We start from the raw sequence: 10693 nt of genomic DNA on the forward strand, positions 1-10693 counted from the left end.
ATATTGGATACTGAGCAAGGATTTTGTTGTTCTCCTAAGTGATTCCGGGGAAACCATCTTGGACCTTATTCATCTATAAGAGGATTATTTATAAAAAGGCTGATTCATGTCTCCAACACTCATTTTCCTAGAGTTTCGAACCCATTCTTATTTTACGATACAGCTAATGAGAAGTTTCATTTTACGTTTAGGATGTCACGGAAGATCATTAGAGAATTTTAGCCCGAGAAAGGTCTTCTGAGACTTTCTCACCAAGCCCCTTAGTTTATGGGTGAAGGGGACAGAGTGTGCAATGAAGAAGGGGATTGACCAAGAAAGGCCACATCGGTGAGTGAGAAGGATGACCCACTCTAGACTGCAAGTTGATGACCCCTGGATTCAAGAGTCCTCTTATATCCCAGCTCTGTCCCTTCCATGTTCCCAAGTCACCTGTTGCCCTGAAGGCTCTAGGAAAAAGCAAGCCACGTCCAGCTGAAGATACACTTTCCATTCTGCGCCTTGGTGTCCTGGGAACAGCTGTGGTTCTCACCACCCCGGTATCTTTGGGCCACTTCCTGCTTTAGGGGGTCCATCTGCAAAATGCCAAAACAACTGGACCTCCATCACAGCACTTTTGTGAAGACTCATGGAGATGACTCCTACAAAAGGCTTAGCACATGGACTCCTACTGAGCACTAGATAGTATTTGCTTTTCCATGAGCTGTTTTGAAGATACTTTTAACATTTTTGGGTTAAAGTATGAGGTATGTCTGGGATGTCTGGGTGGCTCAGTGGGTTAAGCCTCTGCCTTTGTGTCAGGTCATGATCTCAGGGTCCTGGAATGGAGTCCCATGTTGGGCTCCCTGCTCAGCGGGGAGTCTTCTTTTCCCTCTCCCTCTGCCCCTCTCCCTGCTCGAGTACACACACTCTCTCTATCTCTGTCTGAAATAAGTAAATAAAATATTTTAAATGTGGGGTGCCTGGGTGGCTCAGTGGGTTAAGCCTCTGCTTTCGGCTCAGGTCATGATCTCAGGGTCCTGGGATAGAGTCCCGCATCGGGTTCTCTGCTCAATGGGAGCCTACTTCCTCCTCTCTCTCTGCCTGCCTCTCTGCCTCCTTGTGATCTCTCTCTTTCTCTCTGTCAAATAAATAAATAAAATCTAAAAAATATATATATATATTTTAAATGTAAGGTATGACAGATCAAAATGGCGCACTCCTTGACCATTGGTCAAAATGGCGATGGATTAACCATTGACCCAAAATGGAGTTATAAATCATAAAATTCTCTCTACAGGGGTGCCTGACTGGCTCAGTCAGTTGAGTGTCTGACTCCTCCTTTCGACTTAGGTCATGATCTCTGGGTCCTGGGATTGAGCCCCAGGTTGGGCTCCATGCTCAGCAGGGAGTCTGCTAGAGAGTCTCTCTCTCTCTCTACCTCTGCCCCCTCCCCAGCGTGTTTTCTCTTTTTCTCTCTCTAAAATAAATAAATAAATCTTTTAAAAAAGATAAAATAAAATTCTCTCCAGATAATATGACTTTTAAAGTGTGTGTGTGTGTTTTTTTTAAAGTTGGTTTTATGCAGGCGATGCTTCCTTTTCAATATTGCTGTAAAATGCTCTAAAAAATATTTTACATATAAAAAATTTCCTTCCTTCCCACCGCCCTTAATACCTAATAATCTAAGCTTTATTGAGCGTTTGATGGTTTTACTCATTAGATTAATTTAACCACTAGGGGGCACACGAATATAGCTTTGTGCATCCCAAGAAACAACTTTATAAATGTAAATGTAAAAAATAATAATAATAAATAAATAAAGGTAGCATATGTTTAAACTCCATTCCTGAAAAGGGAATTTTCAAAGGACACACTTTTCAATGTATCAGCTCCGACGGGATCAAGAAATTCACCCCCACTGTTCTGTGCATCTTAAGGGGCAATTATGTTACATACTCCCCTCAAATTGATGGGATTATAAGGCCATCACCTAAATTTTCTGGTAGGAATCACAGAAAGCATAAGTTAAAGCAAAACACACAATCACAGAGAAAGAAAATACTCCACGTGCATAAATTATCTGGGTTTTTCTAAGCGCAATAATATGTTGATTCCAAGTAGAGTCTGTGATGTGTTTTGCTGGTTCCTCCTGACTATGGTGATGCATTAATCAGACGCCTAGAAGAATCCAGAGAAACGTGGAGCCCAGATGCATCATTTCTCCCGTCTGGAGACTCTCTTACTCAAGAGATGGGGGAAAGCATGATAACTCAAGGGGGGATACGCACACGTATAGTCCCAATATGTTTTGCTGCACTCAGCGTCTACACTCCCGATCTGGGTAAAATGTGTCTAAACGTTTAAAACACTGTGTTTTACGATCCAGATCGCTCGTGAAATGTGACTCTGGATGCTGGTGGGTTTCAGACCCTTGGAGGTAGCGTTATGTAACCTCTGGTACTCAACGCCAGTGTCCTGCCAGAGCGAGTGTCCAGGACAGAGCGAGCTGCCCAGAAACAGCCTAAATATTCAAGAAGGACAATCAAGTGGGGCGTCTGGGTTCCTTAGGGAGGGGCTTCTGGTGTGAGGGACAGTTGGTCAACCACCTCTGGATGGTGTCAAGGTGACAATGGATATTTTCCAGGGGCGTTCTGTGGGATGGGCGTCAGGATAGAAAATATGGATTTCTGACTTGGAGAGCTTGCTGCCGCCTCCCTAGGCATGTTCTGTGCAATTTTCTATGGCATTTAAATAAAAGTCAAGTAAAACTTCCACTAGGGAAATGCAAATATCTCCCATACCTCCCTCCCCGGGATCCTTTCTTAACTGTAAGGAAATCCCTGCTTCCTTTTAGTAGAATATTAATAAGTGATCCAGACGCCCTATTACCCTGGAAAGCCAAATTGAAGTCTCTGCCTAAGGGACCCTTTCAGACAGTTAATTGTCAAAAAAAAGAAAAATGCACAATCTGCATGTTTGCAAAGACAGGCTTTGTGCATCTGAACCTACTGTTGTGGGTTCTCAGTCTGAGCCGTAACTACGTGCACAAGTTCAGTCTAGGGCGTCCTGTTTTGGGGTCAAGACGGGCTGTGTCATTTGAGGGGCACCATGTGGAATGAAAACCCTGGGTTCTGTCTTTCAAAATCCTTATGGGTGTGGGAATGACGACGGCAGAGTGTTAGGACATGTGTGGTCATCGCTGGGGAGAGGGGCTTCCCTGTGGGAGCATAGGTGACCATCAGGAAGCCCGCCCTGATTGCAGGTGATTTCCCCTGCAAGTCTTCTCCAGGACCTGCCCTGGCACTCTGGAACGAGCTTCGGTCCTTATCAAAAGCATCTCTGACATTTGAGGTGGGACCAGGTGTGTGCAACGCCGCCGTACCCAATGCTCTTGATGTTTAAGATAAGAACTATATTTAGGCTGACGCTCAAGGATGGGAAGGAGCTGACATTGCAAAGACCCAGGGTGGAGGAAAGGCATGCAGCTAGGGTTTATGACCCCAGATGGGTGGCTTCCAGCCGCTGCCTTCAGGCCTGCGTGAAATGGAGAAAACATGGTTGAGGTCCCTCACAGTAGTTTAAAGGAGCAGGGAAGGCCTGGTTGGATTTAAGGAGGGCGGGGCTTTATCTGGCCACCAGCCTGGCTGCTGTGGGGGCTGAGCCATGAGAGGTAGGAGATAAGACACAGGACACAGGCACAGGAGGGGAGATGGTGGAGACAGCAGGATATGTGGTCGATGACAGTGGTCTCACCCACAGGACTGGTATTAGAGATGGCAAAGGAGCCAGGGTTTCCAATGTAAACCACCAGTAGAAGGAACCCAACTTGCTGTTGGTTGGTTTGGGGGGAGGAATGCAAAGGAAAGAAAGATGCTTATTGCAAATGACTTCCTGCTGTCGCTGGAGGGATACTGGCGCCATTTGCAAAGATGGCGGCTAGAGGGACAGATGTACAAGGGGAAAGCCCCGAGTCTGAGGTGGGGCCACCAAATGTCCAGCACCAAAGAGACGGGACATGGTGAGGACTGGATGAGAGGCACCATTGGTCTGGGGATGAGAAGGGGAACTCCCTGGTTTTGTTCCCTCTCACAGTCAAAAGCCAAGGAAGAGAGAGACTCGTTCCCATTCTACATGGCATAGACTTGCCTGCTTTGTAGGTGAGCCCAAGAGAGACCATGTGGGGATCCCTCCCGAAGGGGGATTTGTAGAACACCGATGTTGTCCAGCAGGGACAGGAATAAAAGAACAAGCCTGCTAGTGTGAATGAAATCATTTCAAAGTCCCACTTGCCCCCAGATGAAGGGCCACTCTTTCCATGATCGTGATGACGGTGGTTTGAATCTGTAAATTCACAAACTCTACGCTCGCTTGGGAAAAGCTCTCACGTTGAAGAAGTCATATTGACCGCCTCTGAATTCCCTTTTCCCTATGGGTCTCTTTTTCCTTCTTTCTGGTAAAGGGAGGAGATTCTACCCTGACTGTTTAACTTTGCCCATGAAGCACCTCTGGTGGGTAGAAAGTGGGGTGTCCCATCCGTTCCCGTCTCTGTGCAATGCTATGGCTTTCCCTGGAGCCAGAGATGGCAAGACAGGCAGGATGTGGCAGAGACGGCAACAGCTCTGGGGAACAATTTTCTTAGGCCAGGAAACCAAGACTCAGCTGGACACCCACACACCTTTGAGAGGCCAGGCACTCACAGTTCCATTTCCAAACAGGTGCCCAGTCTTCCTTCACCCAGGAGGGATGCCTGCAAAAAAGAGAACAAGGAAATGGGTGTTGCTAAAAACTTAGAGACCAAGAGATCCAGCATATGTCCGTAGGAGTGTCCTGGGGCAGCTGTAGCAAATGACCCGAGACGAGGTGTCTTAAAACCACAGGAATGCATCCTCCTCCAGCTCTGGAGACCAGAAGTCTGAGATCCAGGCGGGGCAGGGCTCCTGAGATCCAGGCTGGCGCAGGGTAATGCTCCCTCTAGAGCCTCCAAGGACGGTCCTTCCTGTGTCTTCCAGCTTCTGGGGCTCCAGACATCCCTGGGCTGGTGGCCGCATCCGTCCCCTCTCTGCCTCCGTCCTCACGTGGCTTCTCCTCCCCGAATCTCCTCTTCTGTCTCTTATAAAGATAGTGTCATTGGATTTAGGGTCCACTGTAAACCAAAATGACCTCATTTCGAGATCCTTAACTTCATTCCATTTATAAAAGTCTTTTTTCTTTTTCTTTTTTTTCCAAATAAGGTCTGTTTGAAAAGTTCTGGGGTGACGACTTAAACATATATTTTAGGAGTCATCATTTAAACGATGAAAGTTTCCGTATTAGGTATCTGCCCAGTGGCCAGTTGGATTATACTGGGTTTCCAGGTGTTTCTGAGGGTCAAAAGGGCACAGATCACAAACTGCTATTCCTGAACCCACCATTTGGGTGTTTTAACAATATTTAAAAGTCTCTACCCTTCTTTAATGATTCTTTATCCTAAATAGCTGGGAATCGACGGTTACTGGTTTGACTTGAGTCTTGGATGAATTTGAGGAAAAGTCAGAAGTTGTGAAAACCTCACGACCTCCTGCCAACTCACCAGACACCTTTTATGCTTCAGAACCAGCAAGAGAAATATAATTTCCGAGGGAGCAGAATTCCATGTCCGTGTCGACGTCAATGGAAAAAGGAGCCGGTTGGAAACGGGTAGAAACAGGAAGGCAGAGAAAGTTTCAGGATTTTATTTCATTAAACACAAAGCTTGCTGATGCTGACCTAAAGGAAAGCACATTTCTTTGTCTTCTTTCTCCTTCTTCTTCTCCTCCTCCTCCTCTTCCTCTTCTTCTTCTTTTGTAAAGGAAATAATTTTACAACTTGGAGGAAATGGATTGATACTGACAATAGAAGAGTAGCTGAATGTATACAATGGCTATTTCTAGGGAAACTCTGAAATGGTTCTTTGGAATACCTCATCTTGGATGTTATGTTAACCTGAGTTGTACAGATGTGTAAGCCCAGAAGATACGTGAGGGCCCATGTTTCATGCAGATGCACAAAAGTTTGGGTACAAAGAAGCAGGCCTAGGGAACCCAGGGTAGTTCAGTTGGTTAAGCATCTGCCTTCAAGTCAGGTCCCCATCCCAGGGATCGAGTGCCACGTCAGGATCCTTGCTCAGCGGAGAGTCTGCTTCTCTCTCTGCCTCTGCCATTGCCCCTGCTTGTGCTCTCTCTCTGTTAAGTAAATAAATAAATAAAATCTTTAAAAAAACAAAACAAAAAACAATCAAACAAAAAACCACAATGAATCTAACCTATGTCTACCATTTCTTCTTATTGGCAAAATTAAATAAACACCCTTGGTTCTTGTGTCCGTCCAGGTTTGCCAATGCTTTGTATACAGCCAACTGCAATTCTAGGGGAAGCATTTTATCTTGCCCTTCATGGGTCATAGGTGCTTTTTAAGAGCCATGTGGAAATTCCACTCCCATGGAAAAAAAAAAATGTCTTCCACTATAAGCCCCACTAGTGCTTTTGAAATGGTGGGATCAGCCCAGAGTCTAAACTCTTTTTAGCTTTCTAAACATGACTCGTGGAGTTGAAATATTAACGGAAATTGTTAAAATGTTGGAAAAATTCTGAACAGATGGATATACCATAAACCATAAGGCATCACTGACCCTTAACAAAAGCAGAGAGCGTAATTTTTTAAATTGATGTTGAAACTATAATTGGGTCACACACGCACACACAAACCTATGGCAAATCTTATTTATACCCAACAAATGTTAAGTTCATCATTGCCTCTCTCTTGCTGATGCATATCCCAGATCTTGTTACCGTGCATGAAATCTAGACTCACTTGTTGTTTTTTTTTTTTTTGCAGAGTTACATGGAATCATTTATTAAATCCAAATGGAATCAGAGCTTAGCAGGCTTCATTGCCAAAGGGCTCTGATCACTTCCTGCCGAGAAAGGCATGTGGACTCCTTGCAAGTGCCTGCTACACAGCACCTGCTGCTGAAAACCTGGTGGCTGCTTGCGTTCACATTATGACATCCATACAATGCTGGGGACAGGGATGAAACCGTGGAGATGCATAGGTAGGTGATAGATGAAGGTAGGTAGATAGATAGATAATAGAAAGATGGATGGATAGATAGATACATAGAGAGATAGGATGGATGGATGGATGATGGATGAATGGCTAGGGATACCAGATGCATGGATGGATAGGTAGATGAGAGATAGAGAGATAGATCTGATGGATAGGTGGATGGACAGATAGATAGATAATAGGTCGATATGGATGGACAGATGGATGTATGGCGGATAGACAGATATGACAGATAGATATGACACATGATGGATAGATAGATATGATAGATGATAGATAGATGGATGGATAGGTGAACGGATGGATAGAGAGATGGGTAGACAGATGGAAGGAAGCATGGATGGATGGATGGACGGACAGATGGAGAGATGGATGGATGGATATGTAGATAGGATAGGACAGATGGATGGATGGATGGATAGATAGATATGAAGGATAGATAGATGATAGATAGATGATAAATAGATAGATACATGGAATGGATGGATACATAGATGATAGATAGAGGAATGGATAGTTGGATGGATGGATGGATGGATTGGTGGATGATGGATGCACAGATTGAAGGTTGATAGAAGAGAGATAGAGGTCATGGCTACATAATAGATAGTAAATTATACATACATTCATGTGCAGGTATTTTATGGCTTCATCATTCAGTTTTCTCACTTACTTGAATCCAAACTTACACAGACACGTCAGGTAGTATAAAAATGTCAGAGAACCATTTTTTTCTGGAGTGAGATCTCGTTCTATGGCGTATAAAAGACTGTTATCCAAGGGTGGTTTCTTAACTTGGTTAATAATTCTGAAAACAGGTCTCATTGATTTGTGGAGCCTTTCACCAAGAATTTTTGGATGTTGAGTCAGACTGTCAGTTGCTAAAATGGCCCGAATGAACTTTCTGAAAGTTGGCGACAATGTTCCGTCCGTGTGAGGCAGGGTAATGTGGGGGGACAGAAATATTTTATTGCCATTAAACAGTTTGGAGAGGTTCAAATATCAGCAAACCTCTCCATGTATCATCAGTCATTTTTAAGGTGACATTGTCCTGCTTGGGACCCATGCATGTGAACCTTGTATATGTTCCCAGCAAATCTTCCTCTATTTGTTTGCAGACTTGCTTCCTGTGTGAAACCGAGGACAGTTGGAAACTCAGATGATCTTTCAAGGTTCTTCTGCCTGGGCATGAGGGGAGCAGTGCTCCTTCTCCTGGATAGGGTTGCGTGATTGCTTGTTATGCAAAGTCCCAGGACACCCCATGCAAATGACGGGCAGGCTCCAATCATTTTGAAAACAACAAGAAGCAACCCCCCATTTCCAAATCCTCCTCAGAGGGGTGGTCCTTGACAGTGGAGCCTGGGGGGAGGAGAAGGAATTTCACAGAGAGCTTTTCTGACTCAGAATGTGCAAAAAACATCTCAAGAAAGATAAAAGGGCATAAAACAGAGCATCCAGCAGGCAGCTGGAACCTGAGAGTGAATGCCTGCTTCGGGAAGGGGCCCTCCCCTTAACACCAGTCCACTGGCACCCCCTGATGCCTCCCGCCAGCGTCCTCGTCCACCTCTCCCAGAAAATCATGGAGAAACACCCAAAGTTCCCTCGGGCCCTAAATTAGGACAGGCACGCCCATGATTGCCACAAAGTGAGAGGAATTTCCCTGATGAGTCAGGACGGAAAAAAATAATTTGGGGCTTTCCATCTGCTCTCCTGAGGAACAGGGAGAATCTAGTTATCGGACTATGGGGATTTATTTTCTGTCTAGTGTGAGGCCTGGGGTGTGTTGGATTTTTAAATGTAGCTGCCCATGGAGATGGACCTTCCTGCCTCCCCCTCTCTTTGTCTTGTTTCTTTGTCTCTTTGTGTATCTCATTGTCTATCAAATGTAGACATTTGGTCTCTGCAGCTCATCAGGGTGGCTCACACCTGGCTTTGGGGAGGGAGCTCCCCATGCATTTTGCAGATCTGAGCTCCCCTCCATGGGAACTCCATCTCCACCTCAGGAGGTGGAGGAATTGCATTTATTTATGCAAAGACCCTGGGGGTCTCCCAGGAGGGATGGAAACCAGCCAGCTGCAGCGGCAGGGAACACAAAGATCCCTGACCCAATCCCATTCCTCTTCAAGACCCCTTCCACAGGACCTTTCCTCCCAAGCATCCGGGAATTCAGTCTTGCTCCGCGTGGTGAGGGGGGCAGGCTGGTTTCTGTGCCGCCGTGCATCCACCAAGATGGCGCGATCAGGTGTGAGTTCTGCTGCGATTTTCCAAGAGTCGAGAATGGGTTGATCCGAGGGTTTTTGTTTTGCTGAGCATCAGGCTGAAGAGGACGCATGTCTTTTCTTGCTGTTGATGAAGTTCTAGAACCTAGGTGAGGTTTGGTGGGCTGAGGTCCAGAGCCGATGACCAAGAAAGAATTCTTGAGACATCTTTGGCGCAAAATGGTGGTTTATTAAAGCGCGGGACGGGACCCGTGGGCAGGAAGAGCTGCTGCTCCGGGTTGTGAGGGATGGCAGGTTCTGTACCCTGCTGTTGGGGGAAGGTGAGGGGAAGGGAGGTGTCAGTGGAGTTTCATATGCTAAAGAGGGCCTACAAGGTGCCAGGATGTCCCAGGCCTGCCGGAGGCCTTGCCCTTGCTGCTGGATCAATGTTGTCTTTAGACCAGCCATTAACATTAAGATCTTTGGGAGACTTGGTGGGGTGTCACAATCCTGCTATCAATCATCTTTGTTAGTAAGATTTAGGACATTTGTAAGCCAAGGGAGACTCCTGTCTAGCAGGATTGTGAGCTCTGCAAGTTAACTATTTGCTTATTGTTCATGGCAGTCAGGGCTGCCTGGGGATGCTACACTTATGGAGGGGAAAGGGTGAAGAGGGGGTGCAAGGCGCCAGCTCCTGCTTTGTCCTCAGCCAGCCTCCTGCTCCCTCATCACTGTGATGTTTGGAATAGTCTCACCGTTGCAAGGAGGGGCGTTCAGAGACTGTAGGACTGTCCAGCACCCACCATTGAAGTGTGCCGACAGTCTTTAGAATTATTTGTATAATTTTAGGGGACCCGGGACACCTGCCTTCTCCATCCCTTAGTATCCTACGTGGAGGTTCATGGTGTTCAGGCATTTTAAGCTCCAGTATTGCGTCTTCACTCTGGGTGAGGCTTGGCTGCCTGTTTTTCTCACTACAGTGAAAATGGCGGATAGGTCTAGCTTGTTGGCAAAGACGTTCGGCTTTTTATTTTCCTCAATCCAGGTCAGGAGGGAGGCTGCTGGGGTTCGGGGCTGGTCATCCCCAAATGTGCCAGCTCTGAATTAAAATTGGTTAGGTCACTGCCAGTGCACACGGGGATCCCATCTGTGGCCTGGATGCAGGAGAGAAGTGTGCGCTGGGGAAGGTGGCTGCCCAGCGCCTAGATGTGGGGAGGTGTCCTGATGTCTGGACACGAAAGAAAGCAGGGCCGACCGACCAGGCTACACACACAATGCTTGTGTTTTTTCTCCGGATTTGGTGTCCCAGCCCAATCTTGATTGCCCTGTGGATTCCTGACCAATGTGTTACTTCTTTGTATGAAGGGGACAGAAGTGGCTGCCTTCAGTCACCTCTGTCTGTGGGGCTCCTGTGTCTATAATCTCCATTCGTA

Source organism: Mustela putorius, unplaced genomic scaffold, assembly GCF_011764305.1.
Source record: "Mustela putorius furo isolate JIRA1106 unplaced genomic scaffold, ASM1176430v1.1 tig00003836_pilon_pilon_pilon, whole genome shotgun sequence".
Classification (NCBI taxonomy): Eukaryota; Metazoa; Chordata; class Mammalia; order Carnivora; family Mustelidae; genus Mustela; species Mustela putorius.